Raw genomic sequence first — 27,153 nt, 5'->3', positions numbered from 1 at the left:
TTTTTTTTTTTTTTGTTTTTTTGTTTTTGTTTTTTAAAAGACACTAGAAGATGAAATTCTTGGACTATTTTCAGCTGAAGCAAAGTTCTGAATCAATGAAATAACCTGCAACATTTGCATTTTATTTTCAGAAGTTCCTCTAATATCCAAGCTGTGTAGCAATCTCCACAGATTCTCATGCTGCTTTCACAAAAATTCCATTGACAATGTTCTCCCCAGAAAGCCTTTGGCAAGATCAAAAGAATTCAGCAGATTCAAAATCAACTGAATCAGGTATTTCTCTTTAAACTCTGCAGCTCATAGTTGGAAGATGATATGGATTCCAGGAGTTTACATGACACCAATAATGCAACTGTGAAAGAAAATCTCATTTAGAGTTACTCAAATCTGACTTCAGAACTGATTCCGCTTGATTTATGAGTGGTCTAGAAGAAGATGTAAGAATTTCTTTCTTGGGCATGCAGTGGAGGGTTCTTTGTTGCAGGACTCTTTCCCATCATTATGAATTGTCTTTATCTTCCTATCTTTCCTGTGCTTTAAGAGGTATAAAGCAGAAATCTGTGTTCTTTATTGTTCTGTATTGTCAGTGGAGTAGGAGTAGAGACCAAGCCAGCAGACTCTCTTTAGCTCCTTGGAGCAATTTTTCTTTTCATTTTAAGACCAGTAGCAGTTGTTTGGCCTCTCCGTGGTGAGTCTCTGGGAGATTACTTCCACACTTCGGAGGTGGTGGTAAACCAGGGGCTTCCAGAAGCTGCTGCACTCTGCCATGAAATTTGTTGCAGATGACCAGCACAGGGTAGTTGAGGGCCTTTTTTCTTAATTCTTCATAGGTCCAGTGTACAGTGAGTGATATTTATAAAAACATTAAGAACTAAAAATCTCCCATAAATGGTGTGCAACTCCTTATTATTTAAATATTTATTATATAAACATTTATGCTATCTGATGAAATCTTTGACTTCCTGGAACGAAGGAATTTACAAGCACTGAGTATTAGTAAACAAAATTAGAAGAACACTGGGGTTGGTGTGTTTCCTATAAAACAGTGACATTCCTAAAATAGGTATAGCCTCTCTCTTGTTCATACTTTTCTTGTTGCTGTTAAAGGACACAGAAGTTTGCTTTAGGACCTGACACTGCCTTTCAAGCATTGCTTACAGTCCCAGCTAGCTGAAAAACCAGCCTATTGTCCAAGAATTTCTCCTACTCCTCCTTTCCTTCTTCAAATTTAATAAGATCCAAGGAGTGTGAAACTTCAAAAGGAGAACAGCAAGTTGTTTTGAGGAGTAGAACACTTTCCCCCTCTCAGCCTTGTCCTGTGTCCAGGTTTCCCCTCAGCCAGGGCTGGCTGCCTGGTGCAGGCAGTGAAACCGTCTGTGGCTGTCCTCAGCCACCCCTTTGGCTGGCATTGTCCTGCTGGCCATGGCACAGAGATTCTCTTTGTGCCACCTGCATACATGCTGCAGGTATTGCCTCGGCTGGGGCTCAGCCTTGGAGGGCTGGCTTGCAACAGGACTTGAGTTTTCCTTTCCCAAACAACCACATTTGCTGCCAGCTGTGAGGTCTGGGGCTTAGTTCTTGTTGAGTTCAAGGGAGGTGAAGTGGAAAGGTGCTTTGATAGCACTTTTGTACTTCTCCATGTTTTGGCTTGGCTGGGCTCTCGCCTAGATCTTGATTTGGACTAGATTCCTTGGTTTTCTCTCATTGATATTAAACAGTATGTTTTTCCAAGGGGCTATCAGAGAGGCAGGAGGCCACTGCACTCCTGAGCATTTGAAGCTTCCTGGGATGCCACTGTATCCTGAAACTGATTGTGCATTGAGGATGGGAAGCAGAAGGGGCATACAAAGCGCCTGTCTTTGCTGCTTACATACATTTTTATGCTTGCTGGTACTCCTTGATAACTCCTTTGTTCTGACTTTTGAGTACAATGTGTTGAGAATGCAACTCTCACAGTTGACTTCTGCCTTGTTTCCTGCCACTGTTTTGTTCTTTTGCCACATCGTGGGACACAGGCAAAGTGGCAATGTTGTGATCAAATGTGCTGTGTGGCTGTTCTGTGCTCAGAGGAACTCTCCTGGATGCACAGCCTGGCATCTCCCTCTTTAAAAGGCTTGCCAGCTTCCTCCTGCCCCATCTCATGGGTTCATCTTGTGGTCTCATATTTTGGGATGAAAAAATAATCATAATATGATGAAAAGGTAAGCCAGATATCTGGAATTGTGGTGGGTATTTATTTTGCTTGAGATATTTTTGGAGACCGCAGGACAAATGCAAGACATTTTGTTTTTGCATGGAGGAAAGTCAATACCCGTAGCTGTTTGCATTATCATGGACAGAATAACCTGAGCTGGAAGGGACCCAGAAGAATAATTGAGTCCAACTCAAGGAGGAAGTTGATCAAATGAAAGGACTGGTTGCTTTGTGCTGCTCACTAGAGAGTACAGACTGATACCTGTCTAATTTCCTTGGCAAGGAGATAGCAATGTCTTCTGTGACACCTCCTTATGTGCACTACCAAAGTAGCTAAATCTGTACAAGGTGGCACACAGACATCTTTTAAAAATTCTCCTGGTTTTCTATGACCATATGGAGACTGTCAGCCTGAGCTAAATTCCAGAGTCCATCATTTCTTACAGTTTTGAAACTTCTTCTCTTTATTCCATGAATTTACTCTGTACCAAGTAGAACTGAGGACAGAAAAGCCCACAACCAGCTTAGAATAATTTTAGTACCATTTGTATAATTTTAAGAGAACAGCCAGTTTTCAGTTACAAAACCTTTGTAAACACAAATGTTTTCTTCTCTATGTCTTTTTTGTCTTTTTTCCCTGAAAGATAAGAGTCAGGTATCTGCTAAGTGTTAATGCCTTTAGAAATTGAGTGTTGCAGAAGTAACTTACATGGTCTTTCATACTATATATATTGTTTTTGGCCTATGAAGGTATTTCCAAAGCAGCCTCAGAGCATAGCTGCAGAGTTTCTGTTTCTAGAAGCCACATGGATACTCAGAACAAAACTGCTCCTGAATACCAGCTTTGGGAATCAGAAACCTCTTGACAAATCATTCCTCTTGCTTCTTGAGTGACTTTTGCTGCCTGCTACCAGAAGAAAGCTTTTAAACATCCCCTTATTGAACCTCTGAGGCATTATAGAGAGACATATGCATCAGATTTGGGTTTCAAAACTACTGATATTCACATTTAACCAAAACAGGCTTAATTCAATCTTGAAAAATGAATACAGTGCAAGATTTTTTTCTTGTGAGGTAATGTCTTTTCCAAGGTTATAGTTTGTGTGCGGACCATTGAATGCTAATGCGTCCTGCCACAACAGCGGAATGAACGTCTGTGTGCTGGAGAAACATGGTCTGTGCCAGGTGCAGTATGGCATCCATCCTCTAAACTTTCCTGATCCCCACCCCAAGTTACGCTTCTCCCTGTCCAGATGTGGGATAGGACTGACTGGAAGAGGAGAGGTGGTGCCTGGTAAGCAGAATGGATCCTGCTCTCTGGTGGCTGCAGCCAAAGTAAACAAACGAGAGTAATTGCCACCACAGGCATTTTACAGTAGATCTGCCTTTTTATTGATGTCGTTATTAAACTGCTATAAATGTTGTAGGCTGCTGTTGGAGATGAAATTCTCCCTTCCCCCAGCTTCTCAGTTGCTGTCTGTCACTAAGTGCTATTAAGTTTATCATCTAGCAAAATCAGACAGTGCAGGAAGCAGTCTGAATGTTAATGTTAACCTATAATAGGTTTTAAATAGCTATAAAGAAAAATTAGGCTGCAGTGGGACAGGAAGGCTAGTTTACCTTAACATAAAATAAAGGAGGACATGTTGACCTGATTTACTTAAATGTAGCTATTATGTGCTCTTTAGGGAGGAAACTGGTGTACCGAAGCTTATACAGACAGGAAAAATGTTCTTTACCTCACGCTGTACAAATGACATATAGGCTCTTGCTTTAATTAACGAGTAAACCCATAGGTGCTGCATGTATATACTAATGCAGATGTCATGCTGGCTACTTTTTACATTAACTCCTCCTAGAATAACCATAGAGATGTGAAAAAGACTGTTTTGAAATGTGCTAGATCTTCTTTGGCTTTGAGCTTGGTGCTTTTTTGCAACAAGTCCAATATGAGTTATATCCACAATGGAAATGTAAGGGTAATAAAAATGGATCATCTGTCAGTCAGGATTTCCCAACTGTCTGGATTAGCCTAAAATTCTTACAAAAGTGTGTGGAAAAGTCATGCATGGCCCAGTTCCCTTCCTCCAGTTCTCTCCATGTTTGTTTCCAAGCTCCTCTCAGCCTGCAGCTCCCGACATGCTCTTTATGCCAGCATTTGAAATGCATCCCCATCAGAAAGCGGCTGGGTCTCTTCACATACAGGGAGAGAGAACCAAACTCTGTCTGCAAGTCAGGAACCGGTCACTGGTAGATGATGAGAGCCCATTGCTGAAGGAAAAATTAGTCTGGTTTTCTACAGGTGTTCTGAAATTTTGGAAGAGGCCGTGGTTAGGGACATGTCTGCTCAGAATCATTATAAAGCGAAGCTGCAATTTGTAAAAGGTGTTTTTGGAAACTGGGGGCTTCAAGCACCTCACTTCGCCCTTTGGGGAGGTCTGAATTGGGATTGTCATGGAACCAGCAGGATTCAGGATGTGCCTTTGATCTCTTAAGGCTGGGGGCACTTGAGGCTGTGTGTGGGTGTTTGCTCTTGTTGTGGTCTGCATTAAAAAATACATTTTTAAAGGCAAAATTTTAATTGCTCTTTTTCTACTTTTGGGAAACCAAAAACCTCTCAATCTGAAAAAGGTTTAAGCACAGTTGCAAGATATTTCATTAAAATCATTAAACAATTGAACATTAAGTCATAATAACCAGTCCTAATTCATTCTTTTCCCAGCCTAAAAACTCCAATTAATTAAATAATTTATTCTTTAAAATGAGACTTTTCTGTGGTACATTGTGCATTTTGTTTGGGTCAGCCTCCTTAAAGGAAAACCAGAATATTACCTACAGTCTCAAATGAAGCTTCTGAACTAATTTTAAGTATTCAGGATTGTGTTTTTCCTGAAGGATACAGATTTTCATTCCCTATTTAGCTTATCAGCATCCTTCTGTTGCTGGCAGCATCCGGCACTGCAGGCACCACCACCAGGCTTCCCCGTTGTTAGTAACAAGGTGCAGAATTCAGTGGTTTTCTACCTTGGTGAAAGTCAGGATCTGTGGCATAAGGAGGCTGAACCAGGTGGTTGGATTGTCCCCTCTGGCCTGTGGAATAGGTGAAATGCCCTTGGATTTTGTGCTCAGTCACCGTGCTCCACAAAGGGATACAGGAACTTGCTGAAGCCATTCATCCTGGGGGCTGCACAGAATCATGGAATATCCAGAATGGGAAGGGACCCACAAGGATCATGCAGTGCAACTCCTGGCCCTGTGCAGGACACCCCAAGAATCTCACCATGTGCCTGAGAGCATTGTCCAAATATTCCTTAAGGTCTGTGAGGCTGGTGCTGTGACCACTGCCCTGGGCAGCCTGTTGAAGGCCCAGCCACTCTCTGGGGGAAGAACCTTTTTTTATTATCCACCTAAACCTCCCCTGACACAACTTCAGGCCAATCCCTCAGCATGGTTTTGTTTCTGTGTTTAGGCTTGGTATGTTCTTGAGAGATCCAGATTAATGATTAGAGTCTAATTTATACTCTTATTATGAAAAAAGGATTATGCAAAGATAAAACTTGCCAGTTTCCAGTTTTGTCTGACTTCTGAACCTGATGGCATTAAAAAGAGATTTATGTGATTCTCTCTAGGCTTACTGAATCTTCCCAGTGCTCTTTTTAGTGCTTTTCCCTCTGAGTTTTATATGAATGTTCATGCATATACACACAAAGCAAAAAGCTACCATCAGGCTGCACTGAGAAAGACATATTTACTGTTGAATTGCAGTTTAAAATATATTTATTTGCTCTCTAACCTTTAGACAGACAATGAGACCAGCCTTGTAGTAGTGTTGCTTTGTGAATGATGTTGGTATACCATTACCTTTTGCATTAAAAGCCTCAAAATATTGGGGTTTTTTTCCCAGTATCAGCAAAACTAAAGCAGAACAATGAAATAAAAATGAAGTAAAATGGGACTAAAGAGAGTGGTATTTATTTAAAATGAGCCCTCTTGGTATTAAGATACCTAAATAATTTTTTTTAAATTCAACTTAAAATAATTATTTCAAATTGCAGGTTATATGTTGTTAATTACTCATTAAGTGGTTCTTAGAGCAATAATGCCCATTTTTGTGATGGAGCACTGCTATAGGTTGAGATAATCCCTCCCAGCTCCTCAGTGGTGCTGCTCCAAGTGTCAAGAAAGCCTGGGAAATGGCAGGAGGAAATAAATGAAATGTGTGACTGAAAGAAAAGTGGATGGGCAGAATGAGATTTGACCTGAATTCCCTCATATATGGTCTACAGTAAATGTAGTTTTGAAAAAAATACGACCACGACTAACTCTGGCAATAGTTTAAATTCTGTTTTATTTCCCTTTGCAATGGAGTTGAGGAGAAGCCAAATTCCTTTGTTTATGTATCTGTATTACAATAACAGGAAGTTTTGCATATTTCATATATCCAGTAGGAAAAAAAAAAAAAAGCAGAAATAAAATGAACAATGATAAAATACTCAAGCAAGAAGCATCATCATTTCTCAGTTAATTTCCTTGGCAGGTTTTTCAGGAATGTATGAAATGTTTATGTTTTAACTGAAATAAGCAAATTAGAGTGTATAAATCAATTAGTTATAGGTTTTCTTCATTCCAAGAGCCCATTTCCAGTCTGAAGTAAATTTAAATAATTATCTGTGTATAATTTTGGTCAGTAACTAACGATTTTACATGCCAGCTGTTTGCCTGTGATAATTAGAAGTGGCAGTATCTTTCTGAATACCATCTCTGTGTGCAAGTGAAAATTTATGAACTTTTTTTCACTCTGCAATTTATCAGTTTACATTACTGCATTTGATTTAATTTTCTTGCAATTACACTTGAGCAAGCACACCACCAACTCATGAAACACCGTTTGAACCAAAATGAAACAACCTGAATTATCTTGAAGTTAATTGTGCAGTTTCTTCCAGAAGCTGGGGAGGATGAAACAAAGTCCTATGGTTTTTTTTTCAATTTTTCAATATTTAGGAATCCTCCTTCTTTGTGAGACTTAAATACACATTGATGTCATAGAAAACTTTGCTACTTAGTTTAATAAGATTAGTTGATAAGATGAAAACTCTTTTTACAGTTTAAATGCAATTCTAACTTTCTTGTGAACTGTAGGGAAAATGCTTGATTGAATTGTTAATTTTATTGCAGCAGTAAAATTGCAATTAGATTATTCTTTAGGACACTTGAAAATTTTTATTATTTTGGTAGGTAATTTGAAATTTTAAGAAAGAATATATCAAACCGAGATTTTAAAGGAGCAAAAAGAAAATGCTGATAGCTGTTGCACTGGCCAGATATTCAATTGGTAAAAGTCTGTTTTCAAATGTTAGCAATTTTTTAAAATGCTATGTCCACTGTGATGGATTTAGGGTAGAATGTGAAAAGCTTCCTGCATCCAGCATACCTCCAGCTGTAGACATTCTTCAAGTTTGCAGGGAGGTTGTTGCCCTTCAAAATTCCAAGGAAAACTGATCATGTTATAGCCCTTTCCAGAAAAATACTCTTTGAGGAGATGAAATTAGGGTGATAAAGTTTATGATTTTAGTGCATGCTGTCTTTTTCTAAGAGGCTAGAGGATAGAGCAAGCATTAAAAAGGAAAAATAATTTTGGGTGTGGTGCTGAAGCTGCTTCTGCCTTGCTCAGCCTCTTGCTTCCCTGCCTCTGTGGCAGAAAACGTGCCTTCCCTTTCCACAGCAGAGGCTTCCCTTTTCTGTTCCCAAATTGTGGAATCCTGAACACAGGGTGGAAAGTGAGATCAAATCATGGAATAAATTAGGCTGGGAGGGGAAGTTGCCTGATCCAAGCCAGTCACAGCAGAGCTTTCTTCATTGTAAATGCAACTTAGAAGTCAGTTGAGGTTTCTGGGGGCTTTCTCAAGTGATTCTCGAGTAGTTCCAAGGATGGAGATTCCATACAAAGCAACTTTTTCCATGGTGTGACCACCCTTTCTGTAAGAGCTGGATTTTTTTCCCCAGTCCCTAATAGCAGTCTTCTGTTTACCTCTTGTGGTGATTGTGCTCTTGTCCCTTGTCCTCTGAGAGGAGATTGTCCCTGTTTCCTCACACCTGGTGCAATCCTTTGGCTGCCATGTGACTGTATTGTGCCATGTGAATGTAGTGCATTCCCTTCTGCCTTCCTGCCTTGGAAAGGATGCTGAAGGTTTAGCGAGTTAATTGTCTGCACAGTGTTTCAAATGTCTGCAGTGCCTCATAAGTGCAGATAATTTAGCTGCTGTGCCGGTCGTCTTGCTGTGGAAATCTGATATTGCTCTTGAAACAGTTAATCCTCAGAAGTGAATTCCTGGGCTAACATGAGATGGGAAGGAATGTAACGCACCTTCCTGTGTAAAATGGAAAGCACGCTGCAGCAGCCACGCAAATTGCGTCAACATCGAATGGTTGCCAGCATTGTGTACACCGCTGCTCTGTAAATTATTTTACACTTCCATCCCAAATCCATGGTACCTCTCGAGCTGCTGCTGAATTTTTTCCAGTTACCCTGGACCTTGTTACTTGATATGCCCAAGTTGTAAAAAAAGGCTGTAAAATGCAGGTTTAATAAAGAATTACATAAATAAGGAGTACTGAAAGGTGCCTGAAACTTGATATTCTGGCTAGACACTGGAAAAGATGCTGGAATTCAGTTTGGTAATGAGTTTGTGAACTGAGATTAGCAAAATCATTTCCCAGACACTCTGGGAAAGCAAACCCATTTAGCCATTACAGTGTTATGGCTGCTGAAATAAAAACATGGATGTCGGTGACTGGAAAAACAACTTTTTTTGTGGCTAATGATCTGAACATTAGAGCTGTTCAACATGCAAGATCTATGTGAAAAGGTAGAATGTTAGTTTCTCATTGCCTCTGCATTGTTAACAAGTTAATTAAGTTGCAATGCCCTTCTCCTGTAGTGTTAGCAGATATGAGAGCACTGAAAGCCTTTTACCAGACCATAACAACTGAAACCAATAGGTACAATTCCTGTATACAGGCATTTTCCTGTGTCAGAATGTTATTTTGTGTGTATCAGAAGTTCTGTAGTGGATTCAGTCTCTTTATGTTGAATTTGTAAACAAATATCCAAAATCATGAAAGGAACTGTGACTTGCTCAAAAGCCTTGAGCTGACTTTACTGCTACAGGGTATTGAAAAATCAGAATTTTCAGTGTGTGAATAACTCTGATGTTTCAATATTGGTTTTTTTCAGGAACTGGAAGGAGAAGTCATGAGTATATTCTGATCTACTAACTTACTGAGATAGTATATTTGTATTAGGTTTGCTTGCATGCTGACCAGAAAGAGTAAGACTGATGTTGCACTAATTCTAATAGGTGGAACTTCCAGTCTCTGGGACAGGAAAAACCCAAAAAACCCTAGCAAGAAAAACAAACAATCTAACGAACTAGCTAGCTAGCTAGCTAACTGACTGACTGACTAACTATCTAACTAAAACCCCAATGAATTTATTTATTTCACAGGAGGAATCTTAACCCTCCTATCCTCATCAACTCAGAATCTTGAAGGCTGTGTGAGCATGGTTACATCCAGGCCTTCTGCATTTCTGCCTCTGAAGTGCATGGAGGAGCTAACACAGCGTTCAGCACCCTTGCCAGGATGCACATGGCCTTTGGGATCTCGGGCTGGTCTGACCAGAAGCCACCACCCTTAATGCAGCCTCTATGACAAAGCCACCCTCGGCTGAGGACCCCAAAAGTCCAAAACCCTTTGATTCCTAGGTCCTTGGAGTGGTGGTGCTGACTTAGAGCTGTAAAACAGAAAGAAGCTTAGGAATTCCTATTTCTGGCTTACTAAAGAAACTAGCAGGAAACCAGACATGACACTTATTCACACACTTATTTTTACTTATTTATTCTTTCTTTCTTGGTAGCTGGTAAGGTGAGACCAATTCAGATGTACTTTTTTTTTTCTCTTAGAAATGCTTTGAAATCCTTCTTAATAGAAAAGTAAAGCTGGCTTGTATGATTTCTTCTATGTCAGCATGAAAGGATGTTGGCCGTGATTTCTGTATTAATCTGCAGTTAAGAGACTCTGTTTTTCTTATTAGCAGTTGGAGTCTGTGATCTGGCCATGACTCCTATTGAAGAATTAAAGGTGTGTTATGATTCATCTCCATTTGCCTTTCGTAGGAGTTTCTTGAAAGATGATACTGTATGTTCCTCTTTAGTCCCTTTATGTATTAGTTCATTGAATTCTTTGATTTATGAACAGGAGCAATCAAAATGCTAATTCCCTAATTTTTCACAAGTATAGGCAGCACATAAAATATGTCTTTCTGATAGGGAAGCATTAAACATCTTGATTTTACCTCTTGAGGATTTTATTCTAAAATTAATGTCTGGGTTTGAAAACGTGTGATCAGCAGCCAAAAAATGTGTTTTGCCGTCTGGACAAAATAATTCAAACCTGAAATATCACAGTTGAAACAGTGTACTTGTGTCTTCTCATTATCTGGAGAGTCAAATCCTGGCTTTAGTCAGAAGGAAAATGAATTTGCTCTTTTCACAAATTTGTCACATAATTTGATATGATTACCCAGTTTTTCTCAGTAGAAGTCTTGCAGTGGGACTGTTCGCCTTTAGGGCTAAAATCAGAGCAGATTGATATCTATTGGCAGATTTTTAAGGTATGCCAGTTATCCCTTCCTTACTGTACCTGGCTTCAGAACAGATAGATTTTATTTTTTTCTGTCAAATGTAAAAGAAACTTAAATACAGTGCTGAAGTCAATGGATCTGTGCCAGCCTGACAGCAGCTAAAGACCTGGCATAGATTTTACCTAGAAGTGCAAAAAATACACAAGAAGACAGGACTTGTATTCCTAGATATGGGCTGCCCTGAGAGTTCAAGGCCCAAATTTCTGTTCAGAATGTGTACCAAAAGAAGCAGAATGCAATATTTTTTAACCAAAACTGTCCATTGAAATCAGTGAATCAGCTATCCACTGAAATTTGTAATGTTCAAGAAACACAGGAGCAAAGATGTTTTATTTTCTGTTCTTTTAAGATAAATGTCTTGAAAGAGGAGCACAGCTTCTAGGAGCAAGCTCTATCTATAGATATATATTAAATAAGTTGGCATGTGGAAAGAACTATGCCTCTGAGACATACTGCAGACGTTCACAAGTGTGTAAAACATTTTCAGCTTGCTCACAGATAGACATGATTTGTAAATGCCGAGGTACTGAAATAACAGAATTTTCATTATAGACAGTTTTATCGCATCCCTTTACATAAAATTGCAAAAACAAGTGCTAATGTTGAAACTGGCTATTAACCAAAATGCGTGCTGTCAAATTAAATGTTCCCATCTGAGATGATAAATGGAGACTACATGGCTATAAGCTGTGGCTTATGAAAAATAATTCTTTGACATCTGGCTCTAACATCTGGTTTTATAATTGATGCTCTAAAGCAAATGGAATATGTATTTAGAGGTTTGTTTTTAATTAGTGTTCAGCAGCCTGTACTTCTGCATTGTATCACACACCTACAAAAGGCTCAAAAAAATCCCTTCAATTCATACCAGTATGAAGATATAAAATTTGAAGATATAAAGCTTGAAGATATAAAACTGTATAAATGCTAGTGCTTTACCATTTAACTCTGAGCAACACCAAACAGCATCTAGAGAGAAACAGGAGTGGGTAGTTTTACCACTTGCTCAGTGCCCACTCAAACACTACTTAAGGGAATGTTCTTTTTCTCCTCAGGATTAAAGAAAAATGGGCCTAATGATTACCAATTGTTTCTGTTGCCATTCTATTTCTCTGTACTCAAGTAAAAAACAATAAGGAAACTTGTGTCAGAATGTTGTCCAGGCCCCTTAGCATTAAGATACTCTCATTTTTGTTTTTTTTCTGCCTTTCTACTGCCAGCAGCTGTAAAATTGTGAGCTTCTTTAAAGATTCAAAATGGTCTTGCATCTTGACAGTACTTGCATGCAGGAACACCTTTTCTCCAGTTAGTTATTGTTGCATCTGAAGGTAATTGGAAGAATAAAAATAGATCTAATTTTTAGATGTGGATCACTTCCACGTGTGTTTTCTGTACAGGACACACATAATTTACCTGTTTATTTGTCATTTGATTGCAAATGAAGGCTTGGAAGAAGTTGAAGTTGTGTTACTGTGTTCAGTCCTATGAAGTGGTGATGTTTATAACATAATTTCATTCATTTATTATATTATTATTTATTTATCATAACAGCATTTCACTGTTGGATCTGTATGGGATCAATGAAAAGTTCATATTTCTTATCAATATTGACATCCTTTAAATAACTATTTTTCTCCTTTTAACCAGTTTTTTGTAAACTTTCAGCAACTAAGTTTTTGTACAGCTCAGGTTCAGCCTGTACTATAAATTTTACTGGTTTTGGATATTTTAAGTGGAAACTGGGAAGACCATGTCCTTGATCTTGTTTCCAGCAAAACTCCTTGGTTAGCTGCACCTCAGCAGTGAAATAAGTCCTGTTACTACCTTTGTTTGCATGTTTATGTGACTGGTGTAGCTGCTCCAGCATGTTGCCTCTCCAGGAGGGAATCTCATGGCATGGATTTGTAATGTTGATACACCTTGACCTGTCCTGTTCCCAGCCATAAAAATGGCCACAAGCTCAAAGTGTGTTAAAACTGCCGTGGTAACTCACACTGACAGACATGAGAATTCGAGATTAGAAAGCTTCTGTCTCTCCGTCTTTAAATTCCTGCTTCTTGAATGTTTATTTGATCATTTATTGAAAAGCTTAGTTTTTTTAAAAAATATACTGAGTTCCCAGTTATACTGAGATTTATCTCATAAAAGTCCACATGGCTGCTAGTTGTGGATTTACAGGGAGTAGCCTGATACTGAGAAAGACCAGTAAGTTGAGTTAAAAAAAAAGAGATGGACAGGACAGAGATGAGGATTTGATTTCAGTGTAGCTGTTCTGTGTTTTGTTTTTTTTTCTGATAAGTCCTTCCCCAGCTCCACAAACTAAACCCAACAAATCTGCAAGGTTCTCATGATTTTCACCAAATGCTGTGTTTCTCCTAAGAATGATTTATATCCTTTGAGTTTTCCAGTGATTATGCTTTCCACTTGTTGACTTTTATATTTTTGGCTTCTTCAGTGCACCTAAAAGCAGGGCTGGAAAAAAGGGGATGGTTTCAGAGAGTTTAACAAGGAAAGTGCTCTGTTGTGCTGCCAGCAGCTCTGAATAGTAGATATTGTTTCCCAGCTGTATGAAATATATACATTTTATTTTACAGTACACAAAGAGAAATTTCTCATAGCTTTGCAGACAGACCAATTAAACGCAGCTCAGACTTGCTGGGTCAAGGACTGAGGTTACATGTTACTGTCAAAGTCTTACTGGGATTGACAGAAGCACTTCCTGAAGTTTTCTTTCTACTAAGGAAAGAAAACCCTTTCCTAACCCAATTTCAGTTGATTTTCTTTGCATTTATCATGGTGATTACTTTGGATGACCTTTTAAATATATTTTGAAACACAGAAGCTGATGCCTTGTCTCAAGGCAGAGCTGGGTGTTGCAAGGTGAAGGGGAAGAGGTCCTTTAGTAGGTAATTCTATAACAACTTGCCTATAGGCAATTAGTTATTAATCTTAATTTCTCAGATGATTGGAGAATGCAGAAGAGAAAGTTTCTCTTTTTTTTTTAATTTGTTTTTTTGGGAAGTATGTGTGGGTTTTGTTTAAAAATTCTGTGAAAAGATTGTTTCTGAAAGATCAGCTTTGCTAGGATTATTGCAGAACATGCACCTTTAAAAATTATTCTGTTTTGTGGATATATCCCAGATCATCCTAGCTAACAGGGTATTTCCAGTAAATTTTAGCAAGAAACTTCCTAAAGAGGAATCAGGCTGCTATCAAATGAACAGTGCATCTTCTTTTAGTGGAGCATTGCCTTCAGTTGCAGGAGTACAGTATAATGACCACTGAGTGGTTGTCTTCACTGCTGTGAAGAGAGAGGCTAAACAAACAAAATATCTTTTCCCTGATGAAGTGATTACAAATTTCAAAATCTGAAATACTAACTTGAATAAGTACAATAGGTGAAGTATATGCTGCAGGAAGAGCTGCATTCTAGGTGCATGGTAAGATCTTTCTAATCTCCATTCGCTCATCTCTAGTTTTTGGGCATGATTTCTGTTCTCTGGTTAATGAAAAATCTTTTTCCTAGTCTGATTTTCAATCCAAAGTGTAGCTGACTATAAATTTCAGGGAGTCTCATTTGCCTACAGCTCATGTAATACACAGCCAATGCAAAAGGAAATATAAATTATTCCGGTAATAATCTGACCTTCCTACCTCCTTGTTTAATCCGGTAGACCATATGTGCAGCTCTCTTTTAAGTCCATCCAAGAGTATTTCAGAGGAAGAGTAAAGGAGGTCATAAAGTATCACAAGACCTTGACTTCAAAATTATTTTCAAATAAACTAGTTCAGAACATAATGATAACCATGATAGGTTTCATCTGCCTACAGCAGGCTCTAGAACAGAGGAAAAAGTATCTGAAGTTTTTTTGGTGTACTTCAAACCCAAAAACCCTGACTTAGCCTGTTAGCCCAGTGGAGTGTGTTTGGATAAGAATTATTCTGGCTTTAAAATTGTTTTAGGTTGACAACTACAATCTATTATTTATTGCTTTTATTAAGTATTGAAAATTTATTTTACTATTGTAGTGAATAATTTGTTTAACATTCAATCTTATTTCCTCTTAGGGTAATATGCAGGAAAAGCCACTGAAGAAAAAGTTCTCTGCAACCAGGCAGTGATCCTACACCTCTTCAATACAAATATTTCACTTAGACTGCAAAAGGATAGTTTTACCCTGCATCTTCAGGGGCAGACTAGATGACTTAATGAAGATCTTCTCCTTCTAAAACTTCTGTGGTTCTCATTCTGGTTTGCTAAGGCATTTTAATCTCAACTGTCTTCTAAATGAGGGATTCATGAATATGAGAACTTAAAAGAATAAACATGACAAGTCATGGCAAGATTTTGAAAAGCCTTATCTGCTGTTGACCTCTAGATTTGATAAAATGAAGAAATAATTTTTTTGTTTGTTTTTTTTGTTTTCAAATAAATAGCTGATTTATTTTGACCTTTGGTCTAAAAATCAATGTTAGATTTTCAATATTTGCAGCATGCCCTGATGTTTAATAAGAGTAGACAGAGTTTGAGAGGGGAAATGCAAATCTAGAAATGAAAAATTTGCTCCTGGTTAATTTATATGGCAAAACAAAGTATTAGTTCTTTGATTTGTCAATTTATCATTGTGTTGAAAAAGTGGTAGCTAAATATTTCAGGTAGAGTCTGAGAGAGCAAGAGCTGCGCACACTGAACAAGAACACATAAGTGTGGATTAGTTGAATGAACATAATTCATAGAAGACAGAGACTAATCTGGGAGGGTATAATCTTTTCCCATCCAATGAGATGGTGTAGCATTAAGTGGCTGAGAGCAGAGATGCAATTTTTGGGTAAACCAATTTTTTTTGGGGTAAACCTGTGCTGTGCTGCTATAGGAAAAGGCACTTACCAGAACAGTTGTGAATAATTTTTAAATTGTGAATAATTATAAAACCAATAAGTGACCTGAATAATAATTAATCCAACAGAAAGGATATGTTTTGTTCAAAAATATTGTAATTTCCAGAAACCATTTGGTGTAGCTGGTTTCTGATTTTAGTTCCTCCATTTCTTTCTGTCATTTTTCCATTCCACCAGTGAAGAAAGGAAAAGTAAACTAAAGAAAATGAGATCTAGAAGAAACAATAAAAAATATTTAAAATAACTTGTCTCTCTTAAAAGTAATTGTTTCAGAAATAAGATGAAATATCTGAAAATGCTTCAACAACCTGTATGGGATGGTGCTATCTGGGTAGTGTAATTATCTTGACTGTTGCTGATGCAGTCTTCACTCAGATAAAAATTTAGTTGTTTCTAGAGATCTGACTGGCTAGATTAAGCTTGAACTAAATAATGGCACAAGGCCAACTATTGCTGTGATAACCACAGTTTTAAAAGTAACATGCTTCAGGAGATGTGGAAAAATAAGGAAAAAGGAACTTGTAGTAAAGGCACTATGGAGCCCTTACAAGCATTGGACAGGGCAGGAAAGAAAGAACGGATTTGGAAAAACTAGAAGCAGAGAATGGAAAGGGAGCATCAAGAAAGATTAGATGTTAACTGATGCTCAGAAAATAATTGATTCTCTGAATTTGTAAAAATGTGCCTGTATCTATATTAAGATGATGCCAAAAGAGAATCTTGGTGTAATTTAATTTGTTTTAATTGAAAATCAAAGAACAGCATAAGCTTTAAACTTTAAAGTCCCAGAGTTAGGAAAAATTGTGATGCTTTTTGCCTGTGTTTTTGTAGGTTTATTTTTTTTCTCTGTTTTTGTGTGTGGTTTTGGTGTGTCTTTGCCCTTGCGATTTTCTGTCCCAGCATGCTCAGACGAACATTTGATTCTACAGCTGCTTGAGTCCATATGATGGTACTAGAACTATCCAGTAGTCCTTTCAAACAGTTCTGGAGATGGGGGCAAAAGTTTCATAATCCCTTTGCCCACAGAACAGGGCTGTGGCTGATGGAAAAGAAAGTGGAACTAAGATTCAGTAGTTTTCCTGGCTTCTCCTGTATTCCTTTGCCACAGGGAGGCACCCTTCTCTTCAGCTTGTGCCTTCTCTGCTGCTCTCCAAAATATTTATCAGCACGGTGCTTTCGTGTTCTAAAATCCATCGAGCTCATCAGTCACAGGGATATGCATTTTGCAATGAGAAACACTTAAAATGCTGATATCCTTGTGGAAATACACTTTTCTTTTAGTATCCCTGAAATCAGCAATCCCTCTCCCTCCTAAAAAATCCCCAAAACTCCAGTGTTGCCCCCAAGAAGAACCGCCTGCCATCATGAAGGAAAAAGTCTGTGTGTGCTGGATCAAATCACAGTTGATTATTTAGGGTAAAATGTAACATCTATATGCAAATAAAAAATTACTCAAGTGCATAAAATGGGTTTATTTCAGTAGTTTTAGTGTCTACAGTCCAGGTTGTGAATACATTCAGAAGTATTAAGATAATCTTTAAAATATCTTTATCTTTCTTTTGAAATGCAAACTAAAATTAATTATAGAGAACTTGTAGTTTAAAATAATGATAGTTGTCAGAGGCTCACTTAAATGTCCTTGTTTTTTTTTTCTTTTAATTCTTTCTTCCTCAGAGATATTATGAGAAAATATTCTAATGTCGGTCTCCTAATCCACGTATCCTAATGCATTAGAAATTATGCAGTTCAATTTGTAGCTGGTGTAGTACTTATACCGTGCATGGAGGCTGTTCTAGAGGCAATTTCATCAGCTATTGTACAGTCTTTGGTATTGCTTTAATGAAAAATAAAATAAGCTAAGGTTCATTATTATGTTAGCTTTTTATTGTTGCATTTTGAGTTCTATTCTTTTTGCATCTCCTGGTGAAAAAAACCCATAATTTTGATTGCAAAGTTCTGTGAGGGGGTTGAAGTTGTGCATTCTGACAGGAATGGGCTCTTACTTTTGATTACATTTTAAAATGAAAGCGATATTCTTTAAGTAGTATCAGTACTATGCTTTCAAAATCCAGTACATGAAACTATCACAGAAGTCACTGAGGGCTGGAGTATGGAAGTAGGAGCATGGATGGGAAATATCCTTGTCAGTTTTGGGGTTATTTTAGCACAAGCTAAATTGAGGGCAACCCCATGATATGTAAGTGATGAAAAAAAATCCTTTTTCTGTACTAACATTATGTTGCAGTGACAATTGAAGAAAATGTTAATTCTATGAGGATGGGAAATAAAGTATTTGGAAAATAAACTATAAAGTGTCAACATAGAATTGAGGTTGATGTTGATGTTGACTTTTTAAGATCAGCCTTTTGTGATCCATTACTTTTTTTTTTCATTGACATCTTAATTGGAAAAATAGATGGTTTCAAAGTCATGAAATACTTATGGTGGATATAAAAGGAGTCATAATCATACCCAGCTGAAACTTCCCAGCAGACAGCTCTCCTCTTCCCTCATTTTCCTAGAAAATAGTGGAATTTTCACTAACAAAACTGCTTAACTTAAATGGATGTTTCTGGAGCCCTGAAAGTTTGGCCCATTTTTTAGAGGGTGTCATTAATAAGTTTTGGTACATCCTTGTAATTTCTACCTTTCAGCACAAGGTCCTTGAAAATCACTAACAAATTAAATCATCTGTGGCTGGACCAAAGATGAATAATTACAAATGAAAAATGCAAAAGTGAATTTTCATGTTTGGAACCACAGCAGTCTCCACTCAGGCAGCTGTGGCTCTGGCTTTCAATGATAGGGATTCACAGTCAGTGGGAGCTGTAGGTAAGTCAGCTTTTCAGAACCCACTGAGTGGATATTCAGGAGATGTTAGCATTCACAATTGGGACCAGATTTTCAGAACAACTCAGCTCTTGTTTAGGTGTCTATATATATATTGCTGAGTTTCCAAAGAGCTTAGTGTGCTGAGGGTGGTGAGAGCTTCCAGCTGCAGATCATTTCTGGAAATCTGACCTTTATTTCAGCGTCTAAATGTGTTCCGTTTGCTTCAAAAAGTCTGGCTTCATGCATCTCTACATAGATGATATTAGAGATAAATATTTTTTAAAAATTGCCCTCACTTTTCCTGAGGAGTTATTAAAAATTATTTTTAGAAATAAAAATAGTATTTGGACCTTCTTGTGCCGTATTCTAACTGCGATAACACACTTCCTGCAAAGAGCCAAAATCATGCAGCATAAGGTCCTACACTTGGAAGAGTTGCAAGGCCGTGACTGAACCCCTGGAGGCTTTCCATGTCTCCTGAAGATATCTCACCTGAGAGGAGCAAGCTTCCAGTGTTCTCACAGAGACACTGAATGGGAAAGAGAGGATCAAAAAGCAGATTGTAATGGAATACACCCACTGGAGACTACCCAGAAGTTGTTCATAAAGATGTGATCAACAAAACAGAGCACAGTGGGGTTGCACAGTGAGGCAGATGCTGACACAGAACAGGTTGCATCATCACTTACACCAGGTAGCAGCCCTATGAAACACCCTGAATATCCACAGTTTAACTGAATATCCCAGACTGTTCTTTTTCAGAAATGAAACCAGTAGAATACCTTGCATTTGATTTGACACCCCACCCCCTTTTATTTTTGTTAATTTTCATCATCCTTTCATTTCCCCCCCTGCATGTCTAATGTTTTCTATCCCCTTGCTTTATTTAATTTCTTTAATTGTATCATTTCCTTCTTGCTTTAAAACAAAATACAAAGCTGATTTTCTTTTCAGGAGAAATAAACAGATTTAGTTAGAAAGAAAGTCTTAGAATTCAGTGCTCATTATTGTTCAGCCAGAAAAGAACTATTTTCAAGAGAACTTACATTGTTGCAGCCTGAATTTACAAAGCTGCAATTCCCAGGAAAGCCCCTACTAAGCTCAGCATTTCCATAATTTAGAGTAGATTACTGTTTTTCCTCTAAGAATATACAGTGACATGTAAGGATGGAAGAAAATGTCAAGTATAAAATAAAGCAATCTTATTATGTGGTTGTAAGAAATGTCTGCAGCAGATCAAAATATTGAAGACTGGAGAAAGGGGAGGAGGAACAAATGGAGTTCTGTGCTAAATTCTGCTGACAAAGACAATGAAATATAAATGGGAGAAATAATGTGTAACAATGTTTAATCCCACAGTCTTCTTCAGGCTTTTCTCTAGTTTCCTTCCTAGGTTCCAGCTAGGAGAATCCCCCCGAGACCTCGTCCTCAGCACTATATTCCCCAAAAGTGCTTTTGGATTCTTGATTAAGAGATGTCCTGTAGTTTCTGAAACTGTGCAGTAACTGCTTTTCCTTTGCTGTTCAAGTTGGATGAGATGGGAGTGAGTAAAGGGGTGTACCAGATGTTTCTGTATCTCCTTACTGATGTGTTTGCACTCCTCCATTTGTAGGTTGGTCTTTGTACACCAGCTTTTTGATTTAGTCAATTGTTTTGGTTGATTCTCTGTGACAATGTTGATTTTTCACTGCTAAAGCATCCAGGAACAAGTAACAGCAATGAAGTGCTTAGCAAAAAAACCCAACAACTCCTGCAGTTTTCTTTTCCAGGGATTTTCAGGTCAACAGTCACAGCTATCACGAGTGACCATCTGGAGCTTGGCCATAGCTGCTCGTGTATAACATCTGTATCGTGTACAGAGATGTCAGATGTCAGCTACAGTCCATTTTAAATACTATTGCCTCTATCTGCACATCTGTCTTTGAGAAAATGCTTCTGGGTTCTCTACTACTGTATTAACTTGCCTTACTCTAGATTAACTATCATTTATTGTTTCCAGCTCTTATTTTAAAATTTTTCAGACTGGCTCTGTCTTTGATTTCCTTCCAGAATACTTATTTGATTTCTTTCCCAGGTCACATGTGCAAATGAATCACACCAAGTTCAGATATCTATTTCTATCATTTATTGTTGGATGATGTTCCAGAAGCCTCTGTTCTTTGATCACACCCAAAAAAATATGAAAGAATATTTTATTGGTTGTAGTTGCAGGTCCTCAATTTTTTTTCCACAAGTATGGCATGTATTATCTATTTCAGTGTGTGATATGAAAGCAGATCTCTGATTGGCATGGGGGTTAAAGGCTGGAATGTTCTGGAAGGTTACTTAGTGTTCAGTGTTACCATTCCAGTTTGTTTCATGTTTTACAGATGAAGTTAAGACAGTAATACCGAAGTGTTTTAACACTCACTCAGGAGACTTGTATCTCACTTAGAACAGCTACAAGTTGTAATATTAAACGAAAAGAATGCTGTGTTACTATGATGTGGGGAATACTTAAAAAAAAAAATAAATCTGTGCCTGCTATAATATTTTCCTTCCTGTAATAGTTAACTGCAAAAATTAGTCTGTTCTGTAACTTCAATAAAAAATTTGCATTGGAATAAATACCCCCCCCCCCCCCCAACATTTCCATTGTGTTTTGGGTACAGTGAGCAACAGGTTTTGCAGCTCATAAAATATAAAGTATAAATATTTGTATATTTATACAAAATATGTAAATATAAAGTAAAATATTTGTAAATTTTCAAGCACAGATGGCTGAAGTGTTTTGCTTTGGTTATGCTACAGCATATATCTGCTTTATCTTACCATAAGAGTAAATTTTTACCAACTAGCTGTTGTAGTCTCTTACAATATTGTCAAACAGGGAATGGCCCTCAACCAGAAAGGGATGCAAGACAACTTTATGGTGTGGGCTATCTTTTCTCTTTTCCTTTTTTTTTTTTTTAAGGTTATCAAACTATTCTTTTCCTAACTCTCCCTAATATTTGCTTAATTTTGCAAACTGTGGGCATGTGCCAAAATTAATTCTGCTGTTATTCTGCAGTGGTGTTGGTGTTATTCTCCACAATGGGAAAAAAATCGTTTTTTCAGGAACTCAAACAAAGGTTTCTTTTTCTTGTTTTGTGGGATTTTTGGTTTTTTCTTAAAGGCTTTTTCTGCTACATCAGTTTTTAGAGCAGAAATGGGTATCTCATTCATGTATCAATTATATTTTGCCCTGTATAAGTAAGTGTATGGTTGGACAGTAGGCTGGCAATAATTCACCAAAAGTCATTTATAAAAACTAATGTGAAAATTTGATTTTTCAGCTAGCAGAGAATGTTATCTAGAGTTGAGCTTTTTAAGAGTAATTGTGTAACTATCATATTGAATGTAATTATGTAACATCTATTTTTAAAAGTAATTACGGAAGACACTGCTTTTTATGCATTTCTTGTGAAATACAATGTGATCCTCTTTACCTTTTAATTGAGCAATAAGAAAATACAACAATAACAGGAAAGGCAGTGACTCATCACCATCAGTCATACATGCTTTCTGCATGTTCATCTTTCTGAAAAAAGTTTCAAATAATTGCTGGGAATATATTTTGGCTTTAACCAGACGTACTTCAGGCACTCTCACTTTTATTTGCAACAGAAAGGTTGTACTGGGAAACCTGGGATTCAACAGCCATGGACACCAGCCTCACAACTGTCCCTGTTGTCACCTTAGTTGTCAGTGTAGCCTGTTTTGTCTCTGGCAGATTGAGAGAGGTGGGAAAAGCAGTGACATGGGAGCAGCACGGAGAATTGTTCCCCTCCTTGGCCATAGGAGGTGACCTGGGTGAGAGTGCTGGTGAAAGAGCCAGTGTTGTGGTGGCCAGGGCTCCATGGAGCCTTATCTGGCTGTGGCTTTTGTCAGCACAAATTCTAGCTCTGGATCTTCCCAAGGGGCATCAATAGCCTTGTATGGGGCTTGGTAAATGAGCCACAGAGAGCAGGGAGGGAATCAAATCAAGTGAAATGATCTCGGTGACTGCTGTGAACTCCTAATAGGGACATAAACAAGAAACAGTTTGTATGAGCTGTCATGTGGAGGTGGAAATGTCTTATCTCTACATGCTACCAATGGCTGGGGCATTTAGTGTTTAAGATGAAACAATTCCTCATGATTTACATGGTCAGAAAACTGAGCTCATTTTATTTCTTCCTCTTACTTTTGTTTTCCTTTGTATTTTGGTACTTGATTGTTTCTTTATTGTTTTGTTGGGTTTTTTTTAACAGGGAAATGTTTAGTGATTCACATAAAGATGTTTTAAACAGCCTCCAAAATTTGTAATGTTATGGCTTCATTCAGACAGAAATGAAGCTCTTGGTGAAAAGGCCTGGGGTATTTTCATTGCAATGATGATGTGAGGATTACAGAAAGAATATACTCAGGGCTTTCAAATAATTATCTGTATTTTTTTCCAGCTTTCCTACTGTTCCTCATCTCCTCCCTCTACCTCCCCCAGTGATGCCACTGCAGTTGTAGTGGGTTATTTGTTTATAATAAAAATAGTGCAAAGAAACCCTTGATCTTTGCATTCCAAGAGTGTCAGTCCAACTTCCTGAGGTTATTTCTCAATTCTTGCAAATATTTTTCTAGGAGGCTTTTGAGCAGTTCAGTCTACTCAAGAATCTGAGGAGAGCATGATAGTGCCGCATGCATAAATCTAGGAAAACTTAAATTTGTTAAAAATGGGAAAAATATGCAGCATGTTTTCTGAGTAAGGATATGGGCGATTATGTATGTGTCTACACATAGTAGGTATATTTGAATCTGTAAGATTCATTCATGGCTTCAAAAAAGATTTTATTTTTCCTGTGCCCTAACACGTTAAATAAGAAATAAAGTGAGATAGCATTGGCAAACAGAAAGCATTTTTTCATGCCTTGGTTTTTTAAAGCTTTGTGTTATAGTTTTTGGCACATGGTAATGCCCTGCATTTAGAGGTTTTTAGATGTGAGAACACATATTTTGATAGTTTTTCCAGTGTCCTAAACATAGAATTTTGCCTTCTGACACCACCTGTCAAAAGTTAGCTCTCTGCAGGTCTTGGATGAGCTGCAATGGAGAAAGGTGAGGCTGAACTTCAATGGATATGGGAGGAAATCCGGATCCCACTGCTATGTGTATTTCCCACTTTCAGCTTTGCTCTTCCATTGCTTCAGTATTTAAATACATTGAGTCCATTATTGCAGGAAGGATTTCCAGGACCAAGTGGCCCAGTTGGAAATTCAAAGGGCTAGTGCATGTCTGCAAGGAGACAGTGCATGCCTTTTATTAGGAGGTTTATAGCAATGTAAGGATTCTTTTTCTGCCTCCCCCAGTTTTATGATCAGATGAAAAAAAAAACAGGGAAAATAATTTCATAATTTTTTTTCCCCAGGAAATAGAAAGAAGATACATGGTTTGGAATAAAATAAATAGTTGCTTTAAGGTGATTGTTTTGGCTTGGAGAGTTTCTTCCATAAAGTGTGTTCTTGGCCACATTTTTGAAGGAAGTATTGGATATAAATTAATATTTCATTTTAGAAACATGGAAATTGAAGAATTTGGGCTTTTAATTCATAGCTTTTCAGCCCTTAGGCCATTATCTCAGTTCAGCTCATATTTGTGAAGTTGCCCATAACTCCAAAGAGTATTGTGGCTGGGCCTGTACTTATTTGCCCAGCCTGAGTGAATCCTTGGCCTGCCTGTCATCCCTTATGTCAGGCAGTAGTCACTGGTTGCAGCTGGGCTACCAGTGATAGCAGGACTGGGATGGGAATGGATGGTCCTGAGTGGGTGGCCACGGCCTCTCTGTCCTGGGAGTGAGAGCTGACAAAGAAGAGAACAGGCTGTGCTTTCTGTGACGTAGCGTGAATTACTTCTTATGGCTCCTGTAGATGTTTGACTGCATTGTTCCTTGGAGAATTGCTCCTGTGGCTCTTGGTTTTGTTCTTATCTTAACTTTTCCTGGCTCTTTTCTGATGCAGGGATGAACTTCTGCTTCTCTGTCTGGGTGTGTCTCTGCACTGACACTTAGAATGCCCTTTTCCTGAATCCAAATCCTGCTTCAGGCTGGCACTTTTCTTCCTGAGACATTTAGAACTAGGTATTTCTAACTAAACACCTACCTTCTTGAAGTTTTTATTATCTTTCAGTGCAGGGTGGCCTTCTGCTGTTCATTCAGCACTCTTTAAACATAGGAACAAGTCCTCTCTTTTCCCACATAAGATTTATTTCTTTTAATTTCCACTGAAATAAAATTTTCCTTACTCTGTGTTGCAGATTCTACTTTTCCAGGGAGGAAGCTAGCACCATTTCTCTTATATGCAACTCTCTCATAAGGTAAGCTTGTTCATTCCTGTCAGACTGTTCTGAATTTTACATGTAAGACACGTCAGCTGGGGATAGGTAAATGTTAATTATAGAAGAGTGAATAAAAAGCTGGGATAAGTTTCAGCTTCCTCTCTCATCTGCGTGAAATGATTGAGGATCACTTCACATTAAAGAGGAGAGATGTTATTTTAAAAATGTGAATTGAAGCCTTCATCTCACATGGATCACTTCCCACTGAGAGGAAGTGGCAGCAGCAACTTTGTAATGAAGACAAGAGTTGGGCAAGGCCAATTATTCATTGTGTAATTCTGAAAGAAAAAATAACGTTTTTACAGTAGTGGTTACATTGTGCAGCAACATTGAAAGGAGTTACAAACTCTGTGGTGTCTTCAGAGGGAAGTTGTTATATGATTGTACTAATTGCTTGTTCTAATGTCACAGAAAGCATACTGAAATCTGTAAAATGCTTTGTCCATGATCCTTGCATAAAAGTTCTAATGGACTCCTTTTTGATTTATGAGATTTTAGCACTAACTATTCATTCTATGAATCTTCTCCTGTTGGACTGTGTTACTTGCTAATAGCCTTGTGTCAGAGAGTTGAATTCCCTGGAATTAACTCATAAACCAGAGAAAGCCCATTGCCATTATTTTGCAAAGCACTGTCTCTTGATACTGACTGATTTAATTTGAAATGTTTAAAAGAAATAATTTGAAATCTCCTTTATTTTACTCTTTTGGACGCTTTTTTTTTTTTTTTTTTTTTTTTTTTTTTTGCCTTAGAATACTTAGTCCAGCCCTCCTGAGAGCACAAATACTTTTGCAATGCCTGCAATGCTGTAAGAATGACAGCTACTGAATGCTGAAAATTGGTGGCTGTGGTAGTAATCTGGTTTATTTTTGCAGTGGGTTCATTAACACAGGATGTTGAGGGATATTGAGAGACTCAGTAATTTGATTAATAATATAAGGACCAAGCAACTCAAACAGTTGGGTTGGATATATTTCTTATAGTAGTACTTGAAGGATATTCCAAGTTTATAAAGTTTAGTGAAGGAAGAGAATGGAGGCTAATTTAGATTTCAAATTACATTATTGACAGGGGAGCAAAAAAGCATTCCATGCTCTATAAAAATAGCCCAGAATTAGGAAAGATGTATACTGAGATGAACAAAATCCATTTGGGATGAAAAAACTTGGGCCACTGTATCTATCTGAACCTTCAGCTCTGCTTTGGAATATGTATCAGTTCTGAAGAGTGATTTTGTGCCAAGGCAAGTGAAATATAGCAAATTGCCTAAAATACTCAGCTATGACACTGGAATACTGTGTGGGACTTCACAGCCAGCCTTTTCCTTGTCTAAGGAGTGAGTTCATGGATTGTTCAAGTTGTGTAATCATGATGACTTGGCAGAAACAAGCACTGTGTGAAGCCAGTGTCACTTATTCTCATGACATTCTTACACATACAGAAAACTCCACTGGAAGCACTCATACAGGTGGCTAAATGACACCAGCCTGATTTTCCTTATTAAAATAGTAAAGGCTAATAAGAAAGGGTGATAAGATGGATGGAATTTTAGAGTGTGTGTGTTAAAAATGTGGCATCTGTGAAGCCCTTCCTCATGAACCAACAGTTAGATGTGTTATTGTGTCTTTCCAGCTCTCTGGATAGATGTGGTTTCGTATTTCATAAAAGTACTCCTTGTGACAGGAGAACTCCTGATACACAGGCGTTCAAATTCTAGGATCCTTCACATTCTGCTTTGGTTTTGATTCCTGTGACTTGCTTAGCAAACAAACATGAGTGCTGGAACATTCACTGATAAGGCTGATTGAAAAGAAGCTGCATGAATTAGCAAGAAATACGGGTTTCAAGTTTGTAGTCAAGGGAATCAGAGTGGGAAAGGCAATTTTGAATATAATCTTTCTTCAGAGGGAAAAAAAGCAGAAGCAGAGCATACAAATTCATTATTCAAAAAGAGCTTGAGTTCTGTATATTTAATGTTCACTAAGATTTGATTGTAAATTGCCGGTAAACCAAGTAACTTTTTAAAAACCTATTTGATGAATAAATTTAAATAATGAAGGCATTAGAAAAGATCCTGATCCTTTAGATTACAGCCTCAAATGATAAAAAGGATCAGCCTTATGTTCTGAAAGAATCACTCT

The 27,153-nt window shown here is 37.8% G+C and overlaps 1 long non-coding RNA gene across 1 annotated transcript in view; it reads left to right on the top strand.

Moving 5' to 3' along the window:
- LOC107202691 overlaps positions 1-15,997 on the top strand; it is a 17,327-nt gene extending 1,330 nt beyond the window's left edge. Inside the window, exons 2-3 of the long non-coding RNA XR_001520800.2 lie at positions 132-273; positions 14,966-15,997. This is a non-coding gene — a long non-coding RNA (uncharacterized LOC107202691). The remainder of the gene's footprint in view (positions 1-131; positions 274-14,965) is intronic.
- Positions 15,998-27,153: the final 11,156 nt, after the last annotated feature.

Source organism: Parus major, chromosome 4 (assembly GCF_001522545.3).
Source record: "Parus major isolate Abel chromosome 4, Parus_major1.1, whole genome shotgun sequence".
Classification (NCBI taxonomy): Eukaryota; Metazoa; Chordata; class Aves; order Passeriformes; family Paridae; genus Parus; species Parus major.
This window is presented reverse-complemented; position numbering and strand designations above follow the sequence as displayed.